The 21,908-nt window shown below is 39.2% G+C and overlaps 1 protein-coding gene and 1 pseudogene across 4 annotated transcripts in view; both read right to left on the bottom strand.

Annotated features, from left to right (window-relative positions):
• The window catches only part of TPRG1 (tumor protein p63 regulated 1), a 224,338-nt gene that overhangs the window by 191,257 nt on the left and 11,173 nt on the right, over positions 1-21,908 (bottom strand). The gene's annotated exons all lie outside the window — the stretch shown is intronic.
• LOC309860228 (malate dehydrogenase, mitochondrial pseudogene) lies at positions 776-10,360 on the bottom strand (annotated as a pseudogene). Its single transcript has 2 exons — positions 10,297-10,360; positions 776-1,598 (listed from the first exon to the last, which is right to left on the bottom strand). The product of its transcript is annotated as a malate dehydrogenase, mitochondrial pseudogene (transcript).

Here is a 21,908-nt window from a genome sequence, read left to right as displayed (position 1 = left end):
GATTTCGGAGGTCCTTCCGATTCCGGCATTCTGCCCTCTGGGGCTCTGGTTTCTGACGGAGAGGCCAAATGAGTCATGGTCTACTGTTGCCAGTGCCTCCCTGGCTTTGGAGGAGGACTTCCCATGGGTATCCTCATTTTCCCTTTCAGTTGAGACTCCTATGTTCCCTTCTCCCTACCTCATAGGTAGATTGGAAATATTAAAAGAAAAGATCTTCTGTAGGACATGCCCCAGGCTCAAGGGACACCTGAACATGAATAATAGGGTTTCCATGAATCAAAGGCATGAAATCTTAGGGTGTCTCCCTCTTACTTCAGGAAGGATGCTTGCTGCTTCAAAGGGTAGAAGCAATTTTATTCTAACTAACAGTAGTCACAATCTCCAAGTGTATGCTTTGCTTTAGAAGATATTCCTGCTGGATTTAAGTAGAGTAACACAATTCATCCTTCTGGGCCAGTGGTTACCAACCTAACCATGCAGACCGCTCATACCACACACCACGTACCCAGCCAAGCAACTCACGTGCATCATTTACTCCTTCCTGATGTCCCTACAACTTTGGTATTGTCATTCCCATGTTTTTTTTAAAAGAAAATAAAAGTTTGCTTTTCTTGATGTACCCACAGATGGACCCATGATTTGGAAAGGAAGGCGACCCTAACAAGACACCCGGGGTTAATGCAAATGAAACACAAAGCAACAGGAGATGGCTTTCCAGTCTCTTATAAAAGTGTCTTTGTAAGTTAGGGAAACAGACCGCAGGCTGGCTGCTCTCTCATTTCATCTTCTTCATGAACTCCTCTCCGTTCTTGATGGAGGCCTTCAGCTCAGGGATGGCTTCTGCTATCATCTTCTCTTTGGAAGGGGAGATCTTATCGATGCCTGGATTCTTCTGGATGCCCTTTGCCCCCAGGAATAATGGTGTAGAGAAATAAGGCCCGTCTGTTTCTTGGGACTTAATGAAGAAATACTTAACAACTCCTTCCTTCCTGTTCATTGCCTCCACAAGGGAGAAGACAAACTCAGCTCCCACATAGCCACGGACACGGCAGCAGAGCCTGCTCTGGCTTAGACCTTCACCTCTTCTATGTGGGCTTCCTGAATCTTCCCAGTAACAGCTGTCAGCTGGTTCTGGAGGAACGTCTACCTTGAGAGTTCTTGGGGAGATCGGAGGATGACGGTCTTCCCAGCATGGCCACCAGTAACAGGAACATTGATGCAAGCAGGAGCCAAACCCCTCAGTTCTATAATAAAAGTCTTGGCTCTGGCAATGTCCAAGGTTGTCACTCCAAAGATTTTATTGGGGTGTGTGCTCCGTGTTTCTTGAAAGTTTCTGTTGCCATTGGGATGATGGAGTTAACCAGATTTGAAAGGATGCCGCTCATGCCTCAGGGCAATGCCAGGGGCAGAAGGTAGCCAGGGTGGCCACAATTAGGGCACTAGTGTTGGACAGGTCACCCCTGTCATGCATGGTTTCCTCGGGGCTCCTGCTGGAATAACCACCCCATGGCAACCTTTCGAGCAGTCTGGCAGCTACTCGGGTGCGAGGCAGCCCTTCCCGGTTGCTCCAATCTCCGTGCAGCTCCGATCAGCAGCAACTCAGGGTGTATGAGTAGCTAAAGCCACAGAGGGGACTGGCACCAGCAGGGCAGGTGAGGGCGGAAAGCAGGGCTGGAGCAGGCATGGCACGTACTGCAGGTGGAGAAGCTGGCCCGAGGCAGCTCACACCGAGGACCTCCACACTGCACAGAAACCCCTGACCGCTCTGCCTGGTGTCTGGTACGGTCATCTCATCTAAAAGCCGAGGAGACCTATGCTCAGTAAGTTCAAGCGAACTGTCCAAGGTCACAGAGCTAGCAAATAATTGGAGTGTGATTCAGACACAGACCAAAGCCCCCAAAACATGTGTGTTTTTTTTTTTTTAATGACCTACTGGCCACTCATTTGCAAATGCTTTAAAAATCAGAAAGCATCACACACAGGCATTGTCACTTAATCCACAGAACATACCAGGGAGCAAGGAGGCAGGTATTTATAAATCAATGGAAACTTGTCCCATTATCATACAGCTGGTAAGTGGTAAAGCTGGAAGTCCAGCCATTGTCTGCTTCCATGACCAGTGTCCCTCACTGAAAGAATCATAACCTTCGAGTTCTTTCTGAAAGCAGAATGGTATATTATATACATACATACATATATGTATGTATGTATATATGCCATTCTATACATATATGTATATTATACATATATATATATATATATATATACATACTAGAAGAAGGTCATGCCATCTTACAAGAGGATAGTTCTATTCCCTTCCTGTGTCTTCTGAGTCAAATTGACATATTTTATCTGGAACAAGGAGTTTTCCTGGTGTCAGCACCTCATAACTCGAAATGGACTTCTCTCCGTCTCACACATAATCCCCAAACCAAAACTGCTAGCGAAGTCCTGCTTCCAGAATTTTTATTATCTGTAAGGATGCTGCAAACTCAGGGAAGGAGCCGAGCTCTGTTCCAGGCACAGCAGCACCTGCAATGTTGACGGGGAGAAATCCACCTTGCAATTGGTCATGGTCAAGGAAGTGAATTTGATCGGAGACGAGAAAGATGGACTGCCATCAGAGTAGTGCGCTTGCAGAAGCACTTTGCTGATTGTTAAAGACTTTTTTTTTAATATATCAAACAAAATTTAACAGAATGAACTAAAAAGCCAGAAGCTCCATTTTCTGAGCAGGCAATGAAATCTCTAACTATGGAGAGAAAGGAAAAAAAGGAGTCTGACATAAGGAATTTAGCAAAGGGGGGGAGGGGGAGTTTAGATGGTCTTCCCTGAAATGTGAGACCCTCAAGCCCCCAGAATCCTCAAGTAGGACTGGAAGGTACTGCCTCATTTGAGCCTTATGATTAAGAAGACACAAAGGAAACAGTCAACAAAACAAAGAGGCAACCCACAGAATGGGAGAAGGTATTTGCAAAGGACAGTATAGACAAAAGGTTGATATCCAGGATTTATAAAGAACTCCTCAAACTCAACACACACAAAACAGACAATCATATAAAAAAAATTAGCAGAAGATATAAACAGACACTTCTCCAACAAAGACATACAAATGGCTATCAGACACATGAAAAAATGTTCATCATCACTAGCCATCAGGGAGATTCAAATTAAAACCACATTGAGATACCACCTTACACCAGTTAGAATGGCCAAAATTAACAAGACAGGAAACAACATGTGTTGGAGAGGGTGTGGAGAAAGGGGAACCCTCCTACACTGTTGGTGGGAATGCAAGTTGGTGCAGCCTCTTTGGAGAACAGTGTGGAGATTCCTCAAGAAATTAAAAATAGAGCTTCCCTATGACCCTGCAATTGCACTCCTGGGTATTTACCCCAAAGATACAGATGTTGTGAAAAGAAGGGCCATCTGTACCCCAATGTTTATAGCAGCAAGGCCATGGTCGCCAAACTGTGGAAAGAACCAAGATGCCCTTCAACAGAAGAATGGATAAGGAAGATGTGGTCCATATACACCATGGAATATTATGCCTCCATCAGAAAGGATGAATACCCAACTTTTGTAGCAACATGGATGGGACTGAAAGAGATTATGCTGAGTGAAGTAAGTCAAGCAGAGAGAGTCAATTATCATATATAGTTTCACTTCTTTGTGGAGCATATCAAGTAGCATGGAAGACAAGGGGAGATGGAGAGGAGAAGGGAGTTGAGGGATATTGGAAGGGGAGGTGAACCATAAGAGACTATGGACTCTGAAAAACAATCTGAGAGTTTTGAAGGGGCGGGGGATGGGAGGTTGGGGGAACCAGGTGGTGGGTATGAGAGGGCACGGATTGCATGGAGCACTGAGTGTGGTACAAAAACAATGAATACTGTTATGCTGAAAAAAATAAATAAATTTAAAAAAAAAGACACATGAATAGGGAATCCAAAGAAGGATTAAGTGGGAGAGAAACTTTACATGAAAGCTATAGCTTTTTATTTCTTTGACAATCCCCCCTCTGCGGACTTTAAAAAGCAGGCAGGTTGCAGGGGGTGTTAATCGACTGTAAACAAACAACCCTGGAAAAAGATCATATGGTCTGAGAGGCCCAGGGCTCAATGAATAATAAGCACATTCACTCATACAGCACTTTATAGTTCAGAGTACACTTTTAATTAGATCATTACTTTTGATCCTCAACAATGATGGGAGGTCACCTGGGATTAGTAGCCCATTTCATACCTGAGAAAGCTGAAACCAGTAGAGGAAAGAAATGTGCCCACAGTTACACAGCTGGCTTGTAGCAGAACAAAAACTTGAACCTCAGTCTCTGACTCAGGAATACAGGTTTTCCCCCCTTTTATGTCACATTATCATAATGCAAATGTTGAAAAAATATAACGCCTCTTGTTGAGTATAAGCAAGCTTCCTGACATCATATCAAAATTAATTAAATGAATAAAATCTACTTTTACTATCCAAGATTGGAAAACAAAAAGTGTAAGTAAAATTAAGCATGGGCAAGTACCTAAAAGATCACCACCTACTAACCTGAATTAAAGCGAATCACTTAGGATCTCATTCAGAGATCTATTATCACTTTGGTTGAAAGTGTATTTCACTTTCAGGCTAACAAACAAAATGCTACAATTTCTTTAAAACGGGTATTTTATACAAAGATGGGTCTAATCTCTGTCATCATTCAGCCAGTCCACAAATATTTGTCTTGCTTCCTGCCAATGACTGACCTTCCCAAATGGAATGTGAAAATACTTCAGTGGATTGGTTTCATGAAGGAAGAAATAAGGACCATTATTTTTGGCACTGACTGTGAAACAACAAATGTTTATTTAAGATAAATATTTTCCTCCTATGTAAAATGGGGAGGACATTTTCTCCTGCTATCAGGATTATTTAAGGGAGCATTAAGTGAATTAAACAGAGACCATTCAGATGGATCATCTGTATTTTTTAAATAAAGCACTTTGTTCTAAAAATCACTTCTAAGAAACATGTACGTATGAAACAAATAAGAGAGGAAGTCTCCACTTGAGGGGAGCAGATGGCAGGGTTTGCACAAAAGAAAATCCAAGTCCTCCCTGCCATTGACGTCTCCAGCCCAGTCCAGAGTCCTCACTGCGCAGAGAGAGCTCCCACCACCCCTTCATAATCCCAGCATGCCTTGCACCTGCTCCTTCCACTAAGCCACCATGTTTCACTGTCATATAGAATCTCTGCCTGCCTTCCACATGAAACTGAGCATTCCCTGAGGATGGCCACTATGTCTTAATCTGTGCCCCTACTCCAGAACATTCCCTACTGTCTCAGATACACAGACCTCATTAATTAATGTGTTCTGAATAAATGCATGAGTTAGTGAGTGAGCAAATGAAGTCTTTAAGAAGATAGTGTTCTTGAAAAAGCTGATTCACGAGAGCAAATGCAATTAAGATAATACGCTGTTGCATTACTCTCCTGCATTTCAGAACCTAACAATCATAAGGTACCATCTCTATTTTGTAAATGGAGGGGATGCCAGCCTTGATGGACCTGCAAAAGCGAGCAAGTCAGGGTCTGAGAAAGACGAATCCAGGAATATAGTTCTCAGGCACATTCCTAGTCCCAAGAAGAACCACTGCTGTCAAGTTAATCAGCCAAATCCTTCTGATTACCAGAGGTCAAGAGCACAAGCAGCAAACCACTTGTCTACTGGCTCTAGAGGCTTGAGAGAGTGCCAGGAAGTACAATGAATGTTTTACCTTACAAATGCTGAGGAGACAACATGTTCCTTTTAGCATTAATTGCTTCATTCAAAAGAAGCCGTTTAGAATCAGTCTGGTCTTTTTCCTTGATGAGCAATTTCAGGCTGCCTACCAAAGCTTTTGTTTGTTGGGAGGAGAGAGGAAGAGAAAGCATTTTGTTAAGGCATTTTAATTTTCATATTTAATGAAACAGATTGGGTAGCAGGTTCCTTTGATTTTATTTCCCTGTTCCCTGAATACCTTCTTGTGTATTACATATTCTGCAGCAGCTTCCTGCAAGAACTTTGCTACATTTCACAAGTTAAGGCTGTCAACTGTTACCCACTGAATCAAATATATTTCTTGTGCCAATATTCAGTTGTTATTATTATTGTAACAGACCAATCATAAATCTCAAAACTGGAGAGAATGAGAACATGGACTGCTATTTCCCCATATTCTCTTGAGCACATAAAATTATATAACTCTCTGAAGCCCTCCTATTATTGCTGCACCTAAAATGCTTTGCATTCTTCACAGGAGAAATCCTTTAACGGGGTTACCTTTCCTTAGTATGAGAGAATCAATCAATCAATCAATCAGAAATTTCATTGGTTTTAATTCATTAACAAGGATGGAGAGAAAAATCACTACCGGATTGGAGTTGGGAGGCCAGGTCACTCAGTCCAGCTATTATTTATTATGGGGTTTTCTTCTTTTTTCCTCCCTGATAAAAAGAGGGCAGAAACTCTGTTTTGTTTATATTTAGAACAAAGCCAGAGCAGAGCGGGCCCATAACAGGGGCTCAATCAAAATTTGTGGAATAAACGAGTAAGATAGTTCAACTGTTTGACACGGTTTTCCTGAGCCTCAATTTCCTTCTTTGTTAAAAAACCGAAAGTGTTGATTATGCCTGTGTTTCCTACCTCACAGATGAGATAAATGATGGCTTTGTGAAAACTGTTGAGTTATGCACATAATTAAAGGAGTAGCATCATTAGTAATAGCAGCAGGTCTGCACTTGATCAGCTGTGTGACCTTGGCCAAAACATTTCAGTTCTTCAGGCTTTCAATTTCTCATCTGTAAAGGGACAGGATTGGACTAGATGATCCCTACATTTCCTTCCAGCTCAAACCAGTATCTTTAAACCATCAACAAATACTTAGGTAGTACCTACTGTATGCAAAACAGTCTTCTAGGAAAAAACACAAAGGCATAATCTAAGAGAGTTCAAAGAAAAATAAAAACCATAACATTTCTAAAATACTTCCTCTTGGTTGTTTTTCTAATATAAAAGCAGGCCATTAGGGAAAAGCATGGGAAGATGTGAAAACCAGATTTCACAAGAAAAGTCATTTGGGGAAATCAAAAATTGAGTTAGCTGCTGGTATGCATTTTGTGGAGATCATTCTGACCTTCCAAATCGCTTGTGCAACAAACTTGGATTTGACATTTGGTGTTGGCTTTTACAATCTACCTAATGAGAAATATCTTTACAAAGAGCGACAGCATGCTGCTTAAAACTGTTCAAGAAAATGGAGATTTGGGGAGAAGGGGAAGCCAAGAAGTAAAGCAGCATAAATATGTTATTGTGATTTAAACACGTGACTTCCTTGAGTGTGTAGACAACTCAAGACAATTCCAGTCACAAAGAGAATACATATATGCACAGCTCTCAGAGGAATTCATTGATTCAAGGAGTCAGAAAATTTCCTCCAGAATTCAGCTGATCCAGGGAGCCCATCAACAAATATAAATGGTATATAGATACTAGATACTACAGGGAATTAAACATGTAAGACCACAATACCTGCCCTCAAGAAGATTTATGAGATCATCCATATTATAAAGTAAAAAAATCCTTCTAATCTAACACGTCCAAAATTAATTTCATACTTTTATCCTCAAACCTACTCTTTGTCATTTGGCCTATCTTGAAAAATTCCATCTCAGTTCACAACTTTCCCTATACAAACCAAAAAAACAACAGCTTCCTTGATTCCTGCTTTCTAATTTCCTATGCCAAACAAGTTACCAAACCTTAGTGTCATAAATGACCCTCATGAAATAGAAAGGCAGGCATGGGAAGACATCTACAAGGAGGAGTACATTCATCAGAATAGACAAGGCTCTGCTTCAATAAAAAAAATTATCGACATATCAATGGTTTAACACAACAAACATTCACTTCTTGCTCATGTTGTAGCTTGATGGAGGTTGGCTGTACTTGGTAGTTCTTCTAAGCCCTCATTCAATGATTCAAGTTGCTTCTACCTTTTATCTACAGTAAGTATATTGTCTTCCAGATTCAACATAAGAAGAGAAAGGGAAATAGAATATAGGAGCTATTTTTAAAGGTCAAGCTTAGAGGTGGTTTATATCTCTTTTGCTCACATTCCGCTGGCCAAGACTCAGGCCAATAAAACTCAGTCCTAATCTAACCTCAAAGAGGCTAAGAAGTGTAGTCTCAGCAAACCCAGGAAGAGAAAATTGTGTGGTAAACTCAGAGTGTTATCTTTGCCATGAGGGCTGATACTTAAATTAGATTATCTCTCCTATTTAAAGAGATTTTTTAAGCACTAGATCCACACATTCTCAGGATTCTCCACCTAACTGACAGAATCGACTCATAATTGAAATCTTCCTGCAATTCTGTGACTTCATCCTCTAGGACAATAAAAATCTATAGATCTGTGTCTTTACTGCCACCTACCTCACTCTGGGATAAAATACTTTTGCTCATACTGTACTGTACAGTCTAATAATTTACCTTTAGCATTTCTACAGGGGTCTTCCTTTTCTATTATAGAATAAATGTGTCAGTATTCACAGGTTTCCCTACTCTTGCCACAATCATTTGAAACTGCAAAGATTCCAATAAGACCTGGGCTCTGATGGGGATATGTGTGATGGGGGAAAATTCAGAAAATTTTCAAAACCCTGAAATCACTCAACCCACAGCAGCAAGGTTGACCAGGTTTGCCTTTTCTTCTGTAATTTAGACAAGATCCCTTGAACCTTCCTAACACTCCATCCTCTCCAGGCACATTTATCAACTAACACTCATTTATCTTTCAGGCTTAAACCTAGATATCACTTTTCTTTAAAAGACTTTCCTGGCCTCCCAAATCAGCCTGGGTGTCCATATTATGTGAATGCATTCACATTACCAATATATAGATAATGACATCAAATGTCATAGATTATCCAAAAAAAAAAAAACCCTGAAAAACTAAAAACAATATTAAAATGTCTCAGATTTGAGCAATAAGAACTTCATCCCATTACCAGATTCTCAAAGAGAAACTGAGGTTCCCAAATTAACATCCCTAGCTATTGTACATTTTTTTCCAAGAAACAAAATCTTTCCTATTTCTTTTTCATTTCAGCCAGAGCATCAGTTGGCTCAGAACTGTGAGCAGAACATGGGCTCCCATATCACCCCAGCCTGAGCTCTCTACTAATAGAACAAGAGTAATTCCTTAAAGGGCCTTCCAAATTCAATTAATCCAATACAGCCTTTCTCATGTCCCACTAGTTAAAAACCAGCAGGAAGTGAATATATATACAAATGCTATCACAATACCTGTTCCACACACTCAAAATATAAACAAAACACACACACACACACACACACACACACACACACACACACACATCCCCAGCCCTTAGAACCAAGATCCCAGTCAAAATGACATACCTGGGTCTCACTCAAGGACTACAACATTAAGACACACATAGCTATTCCCAAGACCCAAGCAGAAAACCAGGATATCTGACTAAAAGAGAATAAAGAGGAAAAAAAAATAATATCTACACCTTATTAGCCTTACCAATCTCTTTGTCCAGGGTCTACATCTTAAAGCTGAAACTTAGAATAAAATATCTTATGATTATATTAAAAATAAGGATATATACCCTAATTGTAGGTAGGGAGAACTCATTTGTGCATATTCTCAACTTTTTTTTTTCTTCAGAGAGTGATTTCCTTGGATTCCCCCCTAATCCCCAAAGTTTAAAAATTTTCAGTGATAGCAGTCCCCGTCATCGGGTCATTGTTTGCTTTTCTTCCATCCACCCTCTGAAACCCAACAATATTCAGTTTTACTTTCAACCTGTGTTCCTGGTTCTTCAGCGCTGGGTAAGAGCAATGACACCTCCGCACCCTGTTTTAAGCAGGTTTGCTTCAGGTAGTGGTTCTTCCCATTGCCTCTGGCAAACACAGATATTGAAGGGTTTATAAGGCAGCTAGTGTTACTTATCATTACTAATCAAGGAACCCTTCCACTGCAAAAGTCATAAGGTCATGAGTTCTAAGTTTTCCAATTACATTTATTTTCGACCATATCTGGTCTGTCCATAACTCCCAGCATTGGATGGTCTCTTTCTGAATACGTTCCTCCACCAGATCAACACTTGGGCTAAGCCTGGACACCATCTCTTATTGACTTACTGTATTTTCTGTTAGTATGCCCCTGTGTTAGGTACAGTTAATATGCCCTCTTGGGTCTCATAGGTTCTCAGGGGCTTCCCAGATACTTGGCCACTTACTCATGGAGAGCTCTACTGCTACTGCCATCCCTAGCACCTCCTGATCTGCTAGCATGGCCTCCATTGTGCTTGCTATGGCCATAACCAGAGAATCTCCAGAAGCCAGGCCATGGGACTGGAATCTGACCTGACCCACAACAGTGGTTGTTCCTTCTACCACTTTGGAACTTGGCTGCAGTCCTAACCCACAGGACACAGAACCTGGCTTCCCTAGGGACTTTCCCTTTAAAGGGGTCAGGTTGTGTAACCTAATGAGTACAGGAGTGTCTCTCTATGGGAAGAAACTTGACTACTGAGTGACAGGTGGTAGTGAGGAGCTAAGACATAAATTCCTCTCCCCACCTCTTTCCAGAGAGACCCAAGTGACTGAACAACCACTAATGATTTTTTTATGAAGAGGTGACCCACTCAGTAACTTACCACCTTATATTCGTTTACGTCTTTTCCTCCCTACCATCTTTTCTCTCACCTTTCCCACCTGAGATTGTACCTTCCAATGAAGTATTTGTATTAAACTTTGCCTCAGGTAAAGGAAGCAAAATGGTTTGAACAGGAGATAAGAGTGTTCTTTAAGGAAAAGTTTGAGATCTCAGAGGACAGGCAAACTGATATGACAGGAAAAGGGGATACAGCCAAGTCTAACTTCTCTTTGAGAAGAATATTTTTAGAGTTTTTTATTATTTTTATTTTAGATTGTGTTAAAATATGTATAACATAAAATTTACCATCCTAACCAATTTTAAGTGTACAGTTCAGTAGTGTTAAGTACATTCACACTGTGGTGCATCTGATCTCCAGAACTCTTCTCACCTTGAAAAACTGAAATGCTCTCCTCATTAAACAACAGCTCTTCCTTTCCCCTCCCCTCAGCCCCTGGCAACCACCATTCTACTCACAGTCTCTATGAATTTGACTGCTCTCGATAGCTCACATAAATGGATTTGTACAGTATTTGACTTTTTATGACAGGGTTATTTCACTTAGCATAATGTCCTTAAGGTTCAAATATGTTGCAGCATGCATCCAAATTTCCTTTTTAGGGTTGAATAATATTCCACTGCATGTATATTGTTTATTCATTTACCTTTCAGTGGGTACTTGGGTTGCTTCTATCCTTTGGTTATTGTAAGTAATGCTGCTATGAACTTGGGTGTTCTCTTTGAGACCCTGCTTTCAATTCTTAAGGGTATATACATAGAATTGTTGGATCATATATTCCATTTTTTGGTTTTTTTTTTTTTTGGAGGGGGGCTGTCATACTATTTTTCATGTGCTGCCTCATGGTACATTCCCACTAAAAATGCAGGGATCCAATGGTCAGCCACTAATATTTTGAAGGCTTGTATAATGAAGCACAATTGCGTTGGACAAATCTATGCCAAGGTAAGCTGTGGAGATCCACATTAGTGGAACTCCAGCTCTATAATCAAAATATGAGCCACTGCCAATCACCTAAGTCAAGATCCAAGAGAATTTGGCTTACCAAAGGATTAAAGCCTACACACTTCTTGCCTTAGCTACTGTGTAAGTGTCAATTTCTCCTGCAGCTCAGCCTCCAAATATTAGCCCCTGGGACTATTTCTCAAGATTCCTAGCCTATGTACCAATCAATATGTTGGAGTTGGCAGTGGAAGTGTAATAAGTAACACTCCACTCTCCTCTCAAGATCCAATCTACTTGAAAAATGACTCAAGAATTATCAAAGATCAAAACAGTGGTTTTACTACAGAAATCGCTTTTCTTCCTCCTCGGTTTCAAGCTCTACTCCCAAGCTGAATGCACGCATCCTACCTCAAACAGAGCAGGACCACCACAAGTTCCCACCAAGCAGAGTACATGTGTGTCCTACAATCAAGTCTAAGAGTAGGAGACATGAAGCAAAGATGAGTGGTCTCTTTCTTTACTTCTACAAAAACAGAAATTCTGACTTTATGTACAAAGAGAACTTAGATAGGAGTATAGTTCTGCTTATATTTCCCCTTAGATATAAGGGGAAACCACAGCTGTGGTTTAGCTCAATCGTTCTATTGTAGTTGAGATTTTTCTATGAGAATTGCAGCCCCTTGAGGTTACATCTGAGGAATCCAGTGAACAATTCACTGGGCTCTCCTGTACCCTTAATCTATTTAGAGTTTCTATCACCCACCTTTCTGGGCCAAATACTAGGAATTAGGATTTCTACAAAGTAAAAAGTGGTATGCTGAGCTCCTTCCCAGTGACAGAAGCCAAGTCTAATTCTACCACTGGCATCACTAGTCCTCCTCTTCCTCATCAAACTCTTATGTGGAGGAAGCTGGGTGGTGTGGGAGAGTTCTTATTCTGAGTGTCATTCATGGAATAAATTCAGTGATCTAAATTCTCCAGACTTGAGCTCTAGTTATTTAAAGAAGAGATTTAGAATTAAAACACATACATTTTACTTTCTCAAAGTATTGTCTTTTTCTTTCAAGAAAAGTTATCTTTATTGCCTGTATGGTTGGGTAAGGGCTCTTGAAAGCATAGAGATATAAAAACATTTCTCACTTTATTCTCCAAATACTATTTTGCTGCATATGGAAATAAGACTGGGAGTCTCTATAAAAAATAAAAATAGTCCATAAATTTTATTTAAGTTTTCTATAACAGCCATGAATTATTTTTAAAATCAGAAAAGAACACCAGAGCCTTTTTTAAAAAACAGAGTGTAGTGCTATCATTTGGACACATTCACATAAAAAGAAAATTACCAGATTTCATAAGGTACTATTTTCTCACCTCTAAGGTTGGAGAAATACTAGTATTTGCTGCTTAATTTGGGGAGGCATAATAGACATTCTGAACACACAGCACCTACGTGTCTGGTACAAAGTCTGTGCCCCACAAATTGATTTCCTATCAACAAATCAACAAAACTTGCCCTAGAGCTGGTGCCAGTGGAGATGCATTCATTAGTTATCTCCCAAAACACCCCACAGTAAAACTATCAGGATAGAAACTTCCTCATGTAATAAAGAGTTTGGGGTATTTTAGCTGCCTGTCAGGTAAGGAAAAAAAAAATTTTTAACATATCCAGACAAACATCTGGATATTTTTCATCAGGAAAAACAGTTTTTAAGCAAGAAATAATACCAGTTACTCAAAAATTCTTCCAGAATATAGAGTAGGAGGGAAAATCTTCTAATTCTTTGAGAACAGTACTCTGATACCAAAACAAAACAAGAAAGAGAGAGAGGAAGAGAGGGAGAGAGAAAGAAAATGAAAAAAGGAAAGAATAAAATTATACATCAATATCTCTTATGAATATAGATGTAAAAATTTCCATAAAGTAGTTTCAAATGGAATTTCATTGCATATGAAAAGGATGATATATCATGACTAAGTTGATCACAAGAATGCAAGGCAGGTTTAACATTCAAATCTCAGTAATTCATATCAAACCAACAGAATAAAGAGGAGAACAATAGAGTAGCTCACAGGCTACAGAGGAATTTTTTTTTTAAGATTTTTTATTTTATTTTATTTATTTGACAGAGAGAGATCACAAGTAGGCAGAGAGGCAGGGAGAGAGAGAGAGGAGGAAGCAGGCTCCCCGCTGAGCAGAGAGCCCGATGCGGGACTCGATCCCAAGACCCTGAGATCATGACCTAAGCCGAAGGCAGCAGCTTAACCCACTGAGCCACCCAGGTGCCCTACAGAGGAATTTTTTAGGCAAAATTTGAGATTCATTCATGATTTAAAAAAAAAAAATAAATAAATAAATAAACAGACCTCTCAGTAAACTAGGAATAAAAGGGAACTTCCACAACCTGATAAAAGGCACTATTAAAGAATTAAGCTAATATCATACTTAATAGTAAGACACTAAATGTCTTCCTCCCAAGACCAGGACCAAGACCAGCATCTCTGTTCTCAACACTTCCACTCAGTATTGTACCAAAAGTACAGTCCAGTGCAACAAGTCAAGGGAAGGAAAAAAAAAAAAAAGACATACTGAATAGAAAGGAAGAAATGAGTGTGTATTCATAGATAATATGATTGCCTAAAGAAAGAATCTCAAAAAATACTAAGAAAAAACTTTTAAAACTCAGACACGAGTTTAACAAGAGCATAGGATATATATGTTCAATCATATTTCTCTATACCAACAACGAATAATTAGAAATTGAAATGCAAAAAAGGTAGTATTTGCAGCAGCAGCAAAAAGATTGAAATATGCATAAATCTTCCAAATTATCAGCAAGTTAAAATGTTAATTTTTCTCTAAACCGATCTATAAATTCAATACAATTCCAGTTGAAATCCCAGTGGGAATTTTTTTTTCAGAAATTAATAAGCTGATTCTAAAATTTACAAAGAAAGATGATGAAACAAGAAAAGATTAAACAATTTTGAAAGGAAAAGCAAAGTAGGAGGGGTTATACTACCTAATTTCCAGACTTACTATAAAGCTGTAATAGTCAAAACAGTTTGGTGTTAGAGAAAGGTTGTTAGAGGTATAGATCAGTGCACCCAAATAGAGACCAAGAACAGACCCATATGTGGACAAGGGAGTTCAATAAAGGTGCAAAGGCAATTCAATAAAGGGTAATCTTTTCAACAAACAGCTGTAACAATTGTGTGTCCATTTGCAAAAAGCCCGAAGAACAAAAATCAAAAAAAGAACCTGGATCCATACCTTGCATCTTATACAAAACTTGACTCAGAAATGAATCGTAGACCTAAATGTAGAAACTATAAAACTTCCAGAAGAAAAAAGGGGGGGGCACTTTATAACCTTCAAAATATGCAAAGAGTTCTTACATAAAGCATAAGCCACAAAAGACAATACAAGAACTTTTGCACTTTGAAACTTCTGATAAAGGCATAATAGCCACAGACTGAAAGGAAGTGTCTCCAAATGATATATCTGGACTTATAACCAGAATATATAAAGAACTCTCAAAATTCAACAATTAAGTTAAAAAAATTTTTTAAGTGGCCAAAATATTTGAATGGATAATTTACCAAAAATATAAAAATGCCAAGGAAGCCATGCAAACTAAAACCACCATGTAATACCATTACATGCTTACTAAAATAAAACATATAAGAAAAAACTGACAATACAAAGGGGAGCAAAGTAAAATTCCTCCTATGTTGCTGATGAGAATGAAGCATTACACTCCCTTTGGAAGTCAGTTTGGAAGTATCTTATAAAGTTGATCGTAAACCACACAATGAAGCAATCTACTACTCCCGGGTATTCACCAAGCAAAATGAAAACCTATGTTCACATAAAGCCATGTAAATGTTTATAGCAACTTTATTTGCAGTCACCCAAATCTAGAAACCACCGTGGTACATACATATATCTAATACTATTCAGTAATAAAAAGCAACCCATACAGTCCATGCAATGGCAAGGACGGTTCTCAAATGTATTATTCTAAGTGGAAGAAGCTAGACTCAAACGCCTACTGAAATCCATGAAAATGACTAGTTAATTCAATAGTGTGTGACTTACTTCTAGGACAATCCTGCAAAGCCAGATCTATAGGGTGAAGAACAAATCAGTGGTTGCCAGGGGAGAGGGGGAAAAAGGAGTCCTAGAGAGTCTAGGGGAGTGAGACAACTGTTCTCTGTTGTGTGGTCGTGGTGGTTATAAGCCCATGTTTGCCAAAACTCACAGAACTGTCTACTGAAAGGATGAGCTTTACTGTATGTTAATTTACCTTAATTTTTTTTAAGTGAGAAAAATAATTCTTCATTTTATAACAAGTTGTCCTCTCACTCCACACACTAAGGTGTATTATGAACTCACAATTCAATGTAATGTTTCTATCCTGAGTTTCTACTCCGCTGGGTCGCTGGACAAGCTCATTGTCAGTTCTTTCTGGGACTTATTCCCCATCCTGGTTTCTCCCAAGCTTATGCCATACTCATGTCGAGCTTTCTCCCAAGCTTATGGCACAGACAGTAGCAAGGTGGGAGTGCCGTGGCCATGGATTCATATTCCTAGCTCCACATGATGGCTGCATCCATTTTCCCGTGCTGCATAGCCCATTATATCTGTAACTCCCCAGTGTTTCCATCACTCTTGGGGAAAGGGAATTTTTCTTACAAGCCTGCTGTGTATCAATTTTCACATGGTTTTTCATGCACGAGGCAGCTATTTGCTCTTTAGGGTCTAGTCAAGGTTATAAGAAGTAGGGAGCAGGATTCTTCTTCTCCTCTCTGGACCACAGAGCTCTCTGAATCATCACTTCTTTTTGCCTCCTCCCGCCCCCACCTTCCGCGCGCACGCTTTTGTACACAGTGCCCAGAGGAATACTCTGCTCTCTCCTCTGCTTGCTTCTGGCCAAAATACTTCGTCTATACCCTTAAATACCAACCTTTTACCTTCTCCAGGAAAACTCTCAAAGCTCCCCTGAGGGCTTGTGCTTTTCCATGACAAATGTCAGAAAGACAAGCAGGCTATTTCTGAGTTCAGCCCTTTCACTGCCTCCCCTGAGGCAATCAAGTCGAGTTAAGTACAGGGGTGAAGAGAGAGGGAGGGGAGATGGAAACACAGCTAGAACAGAACAGATGGATATCTTGAAATATTGCCCCACCTCTCTTGGATAAGAAATTTTAAAGGTGCTACTTTAATTGCAGTTTCCTTTACAGGAAGATGGAAATACCTGATCTGACATTATTAAAATTATGTTATTGTGTTATGAGATTACACTGTTCTACAGAAAGTAGGAACAAAGATTTTTGAATGCAAGGTATAATGTACGAGCCAACAAGTATAAAAGAATAGGCATAAAATCATACTAAGACACATTGCCGGTCTATCAGTGTTCTGGGCAGCTGTTCTGAAGCGCGCACGCGTACACACACACACACACACACACACACACGAAAAACAGATTCTAAAAAATAAGATTTTTGAAAAGTGTGCTGCCAAATATTAGGTAAAAAAAAAAAAATCAGTAAAAAAGAGTAATTAATTCACATATACCATTTTCTCCTGTTTTAAACCTCCTAATGGCAATCAGGTACTTTTGAAGGAGACATTTAGAAACCTAAGCTCACTTAAAACATTCTCTTTCCGGCAAGCAGCTAGTCAGGGACCTACTTGTTCTGAGAGCTATTGTCAACATGCCCCTGCCTCGAGCCCCAAAGGAAGTCAACCTGCCTCCTGACCAGATAGTCAAAGCAATCACGTGTTGGACTCAACTGTAGAGCACCCTTTCCAGATGTCCAGGATCTCAGGGAAGCTACTGTTCAAACCTAAATGAAGCCCTGTGTTTCACAGGCCAGCAACCTGCTGGGGGCTAGAGAGACCACCTTCAGTTGGGGAAAGAATCAACCTGGTTTATCTGTGGGTGTGTACAGAGGTCAGGTGGTAAGTTGCCTGTCACACAAAGTATTCAAGGAGAGAATAGATGGGTTTGGAGGCCTTATTGCAAAGAAAATTCAAAGGCACGTGGTCTAAATGGCTTTAAAAAATCTCCTACTACCATAAGACCTTAGGATTCTATGAAATTGTATTTTTTCCAAAGAAGTGAGAAAAGAATACGGTATTCTTTTGTTTTTTAATTAGCCATTTGTTTTATTCAACTTTTTTCAACTATAAAATAAAATAAGGAGTATTTCTTCCAATTACATTTCAACATCTATTAAAATAATAATGTATTTTATCTCATTTAATTTTTTTTCTTATTTAATTTATTTTCAGCATAACAGTATTCATTGTTTTTGCACCACACCCAGTGCTCTATGCAATCCATGTCCTCTCCAATACCCACCACCTGATTCCCCCAACCTCCCACCCCCCGCTCCTTCAAAACTCTCAGATTGTTTTTCAGAGTCCATAGTCTCTCATGGTTCATGGAGGACAAGGGGAGATGGAGAGGAGAAGGGAGTTGAGGGAAATTGGAAGGGGAGGTGAACCATAAGAATACGGTATTCTAAGAAACTTCGCTTCCCTAATGAATCAAAGCCTGGCTGAGTCCATAGAGAAATGAAAACAAATGATACCACATGTAGGAATTGTGTAACCTGAGGTATAAATCAGAGATAGTCTACAAATTCGGGGATTTTTTTAAATTATGTATTTAATTCAGTGTAATACTTGTAGTGGTTTATGTAATTTTTCACTTTGTTTAAGTTTGTGCTATAGGACTGCCCTGAGATTGTAGGATTTTTTTGAATGCAAAAGAACAGAACTTCCTCATTTGAAATAAAGCAAGAAGAGTAACATGATTCAGTAGGAAAATCGGGCCCACGTATGGGAATTTCTATAAAGCGATGATGTTGCAATGCTTTCAAGTCCACATGTTATTGCAAGGTAATGGCTAATAGAGTGAAGTAAATCCATAGGGAAAAAAGTGGGGGTGGGAAATCTGTGATAGGCATACTATGAAGCAAAAGGCATATTTTGAGAGAATTTTTAATTTTTTAAGCCACTGGTTGACTGGTTGACAAAAACTAAATTTTCATTTTGACCAGATGCTCTCATAAGAAAATAAATGTGTTCAGACAAAGAAACTGTTTCCTGCTTTTAATCAGTATGTATTCCATACTGTTTGTCTGAAGTTCTATGAACCCCAAAGAAATGGGACCAAGTGCGTGAGATCTTCTCTTTACATTCTTCTCCACAGTAGGTCACATGAAGAAGTCAAGCCATTAAAGTTGTGCAATTGCAGGGGGCATAGGGAAAAATCTTGGTACCTTTTGTACTCAATTTTGCTATAAACATAAAACTGTTCTAAAAAAGTTAAATCTCCTAAAAAAAATTTAAAAAAGAAGACTTCATTTTACCTAGATATTTCCAAGATTTAAATAGTATTTTTTTCAAATATATATTAAAAAAAAAAAAAAAGGGCTCCATCATTGAACATGTGACTCTTGACATCTTGATTCCAGCTCAGGTCATGATCTCAGCTCAGATCATGATATCAGGGTCCTGGGACAAAGCCAGGCATTAGGCTCCCTGCTTCCCCTCTTCCTTTTCATCTGCCCCTCCCTTCGCTCAAGCAATCTCTATGTAATCTCTCTCTCTCTCAAATAAGGAAATCTTTTTTAAAAATTACATTATGAATATTTAAATTATTTCTAAAAGCTATCTTTAACTTTATTCTTAAAAAATTATTACTGCTTTTGATGAAGTCCCAAAAGTTTATTTTCACTTTTATTTCCTTTGCCTTTGGAGACATATCTTGAAGGAAGTTGCTGTGGCTGATATCAAAGAGATTACTGCTTATGTTCTCCTCTAGGATTCTGATGGATTCCTGTCTCACGTTGAGGTCTTTTATCCATTTTGAGTTGATCTTTGTGTGGTGTAAGAGAATGGTTGGGTTTCATTCTTCTACATATAGCTGTCCAGTTTTCCCAGCACCATTTAGTGAAGAGACTGTCCTTTTTCCACTGTATATTTTTTCCTGCTTTGTCAAAGATTATTTGTCCATAGAGTTGAGGTTCCATATCTGGGCTCTCTACTCTCTTCCACTGGTCTATGTGTCTGTTTTTATGCCAGTACCATGCTGTCTTGGTGATCACAGCTTTGTAGTAAAGCTTGAAATCAGGTAGTGTGATGCCCCCAGCTTTATTTTTGTTTTTCAACATTTCCTCAGTGATTCGGGGTCTCTTCTGGTTTCATACAAATTTTTGGATTATTTGCTCCAGCTCTTTGAAGAATACCCATGGAATTTTGATTGGAATGGCATTAAAAGTATAGATTGCTCTAGGCAGTATCGACATTTTAACAATGTTTATTCTTCCGATCCAAGAGCATGGAATGGTCTTCCATCTTTTTGTGTCTTCTTCAATTTCTTTCTTTGTTCATGAGTGTTCTGTAGTTCCTCGAATACAGATCCTTTACCTCTTTGGTTAGGTTTATTCCCAGGTATCTTACGGTTCTTGGTGCTATAGTAAATGGAATCGATTCTCTAATTTCCCTTTCTGTATTTTCATTGTTAGTGAATAAGAAAGCCACTGATTTCTGTACATTGACTTTGTATCCTGCCACGTTGCTGAATTGCTGTATGAGTTCTAGTAGTTTGGGGGTGGAGTCTTTTGGGTTTTCCATATAAAGAATCATGTCACCTGCGAAGAGAAAGAGTTTGACTTCTTTATTGCCAATTTGGATACCTTTTATTTCTCTTTGTTGTCTGATTGCTGTTGCTGGAACTTCTAATACTATGTTGAACAAGAGTGGCAAGAGTGGGCATCCTTGTCGTGTTCCTGATCTTAATGGGAAGGATGCAAGCTTTTTCCCATTGAGGATGATATTTGCTGTGGGTCTTTCATAGATATATATTTTTTTTAGTTTTAATATAAATTTGATTAATAAAATAAATGAATTATTTCTGTATAGTTAATTTGTAATAAAAAATTTATTATAAATTAACGTTCTGGGTAATTTACTTTTTTTTCAATTTATTTATTTATTTTTAATTTTTTCAACTTATTTATTTTCAGAAAAACAGTATTCATTATTTTTTCACCACACCCAGTGCTCCATGCAATCGTGCCTTCTATAATACCCACCACATGGTACCCCAACCTCCCACCCTCCCACCACTTCAAACCCCGCAGATTGATTTTCAGAGTCCATAGTCTCTCATGGTTCACCTCCCCTTCCAATTTCCCCCAACTCCCTTCTCCTCTCTAACTCCCCTTGTCCTCCATGCTATTTGTTATGCTCCACAAATAAGTGAAACCATATGATAATTGACTCTCTCTGATTGACTTATTTCACTCAGCATAATCTCTTCCAGTCCCATCCATGTTGCTACAAAAGTTGGGTATTCATCCTTTCTGATGGAGGCATAATACTCCATAGTGTATATGGACCACATCTTCCTTATCCATTCATCTGTTGAAGGGCATCTTGGTTCTTTCCACAGTTTGGCGACCATGGCCATTGCTGCTATAAACATTGGGGTACAGATGGCCCTTCTTTTCACATCATCTGTATCTTTGGGGTAAATACCCAGGAGTGCAATTGCAGGGTCATCGGGAAGTTCTATTTTTAATTTCTTGAGGAATCTCCACACTGTTCTCCAAAGAGGCTGCACCAACTTGCATTCCCACCAACAGTGTAGGAGGGTTCCCCTTTCTCCACATCCCCTCCAACACATGCTGTTTCCTGTCTTGTTAATTTTGGCCATTCTAACTGGTGTAAGGTGATATCTCAATGTGGTTTTAATTTGAATCTCCCTGAGGGCTAATGATGATGAACATTTTTTCATGTGTCTGATAGCCATTTGTATGTCTCGATGGGAGAAGTCTCTGTTCATATCTTCTTCCCCTTTTTTGATATGTTTGCCTGTTTCGTGTGTGTAGAGTTTGAGGAGTTCATTATAGATCCTGGATATCAACCCTTTGTCTGTACTGTCATTGACAAATATCTTCTCCCATTCCGTGGGTTGCCTCTTTGTTTTTTTTTTTTTTTTGACTGTTTCCTTTGCTGTGCAGAAGCTTTTAATTTTGATGAAGTCCCAAAAGTTTATTTTCGCTTTTGTTTCCTTTGTTTTTGGAGACATATCTTGAAAGAAGTTGCTGTGGCTGGTATGGAAGAGATTACTGCCTATGTTCTCCTCTAGGATTCTGATGGATTCCTGTCTCACATTGAGGTCTTTTATCCATTTTGAGTTGATCTTTGT

This window comes from Mustela nivalis (assembly GCF_964662115.1).
Source record: "Mustela nivalis genome assembly, chromosome: 1".
Classification (NCBI taxonomy): domain Eukaryota; kingdom Metazoa; phylum Chordata; class Mammalia; order Carnivora; family Mustelidae; genus Mustela; species Mustela nivalis.
The sequence above is the reverse complement of the archived record's forward strand: the minus strand, read 5'-3'. Positions and strand labels throughout refer to the sequence as shown.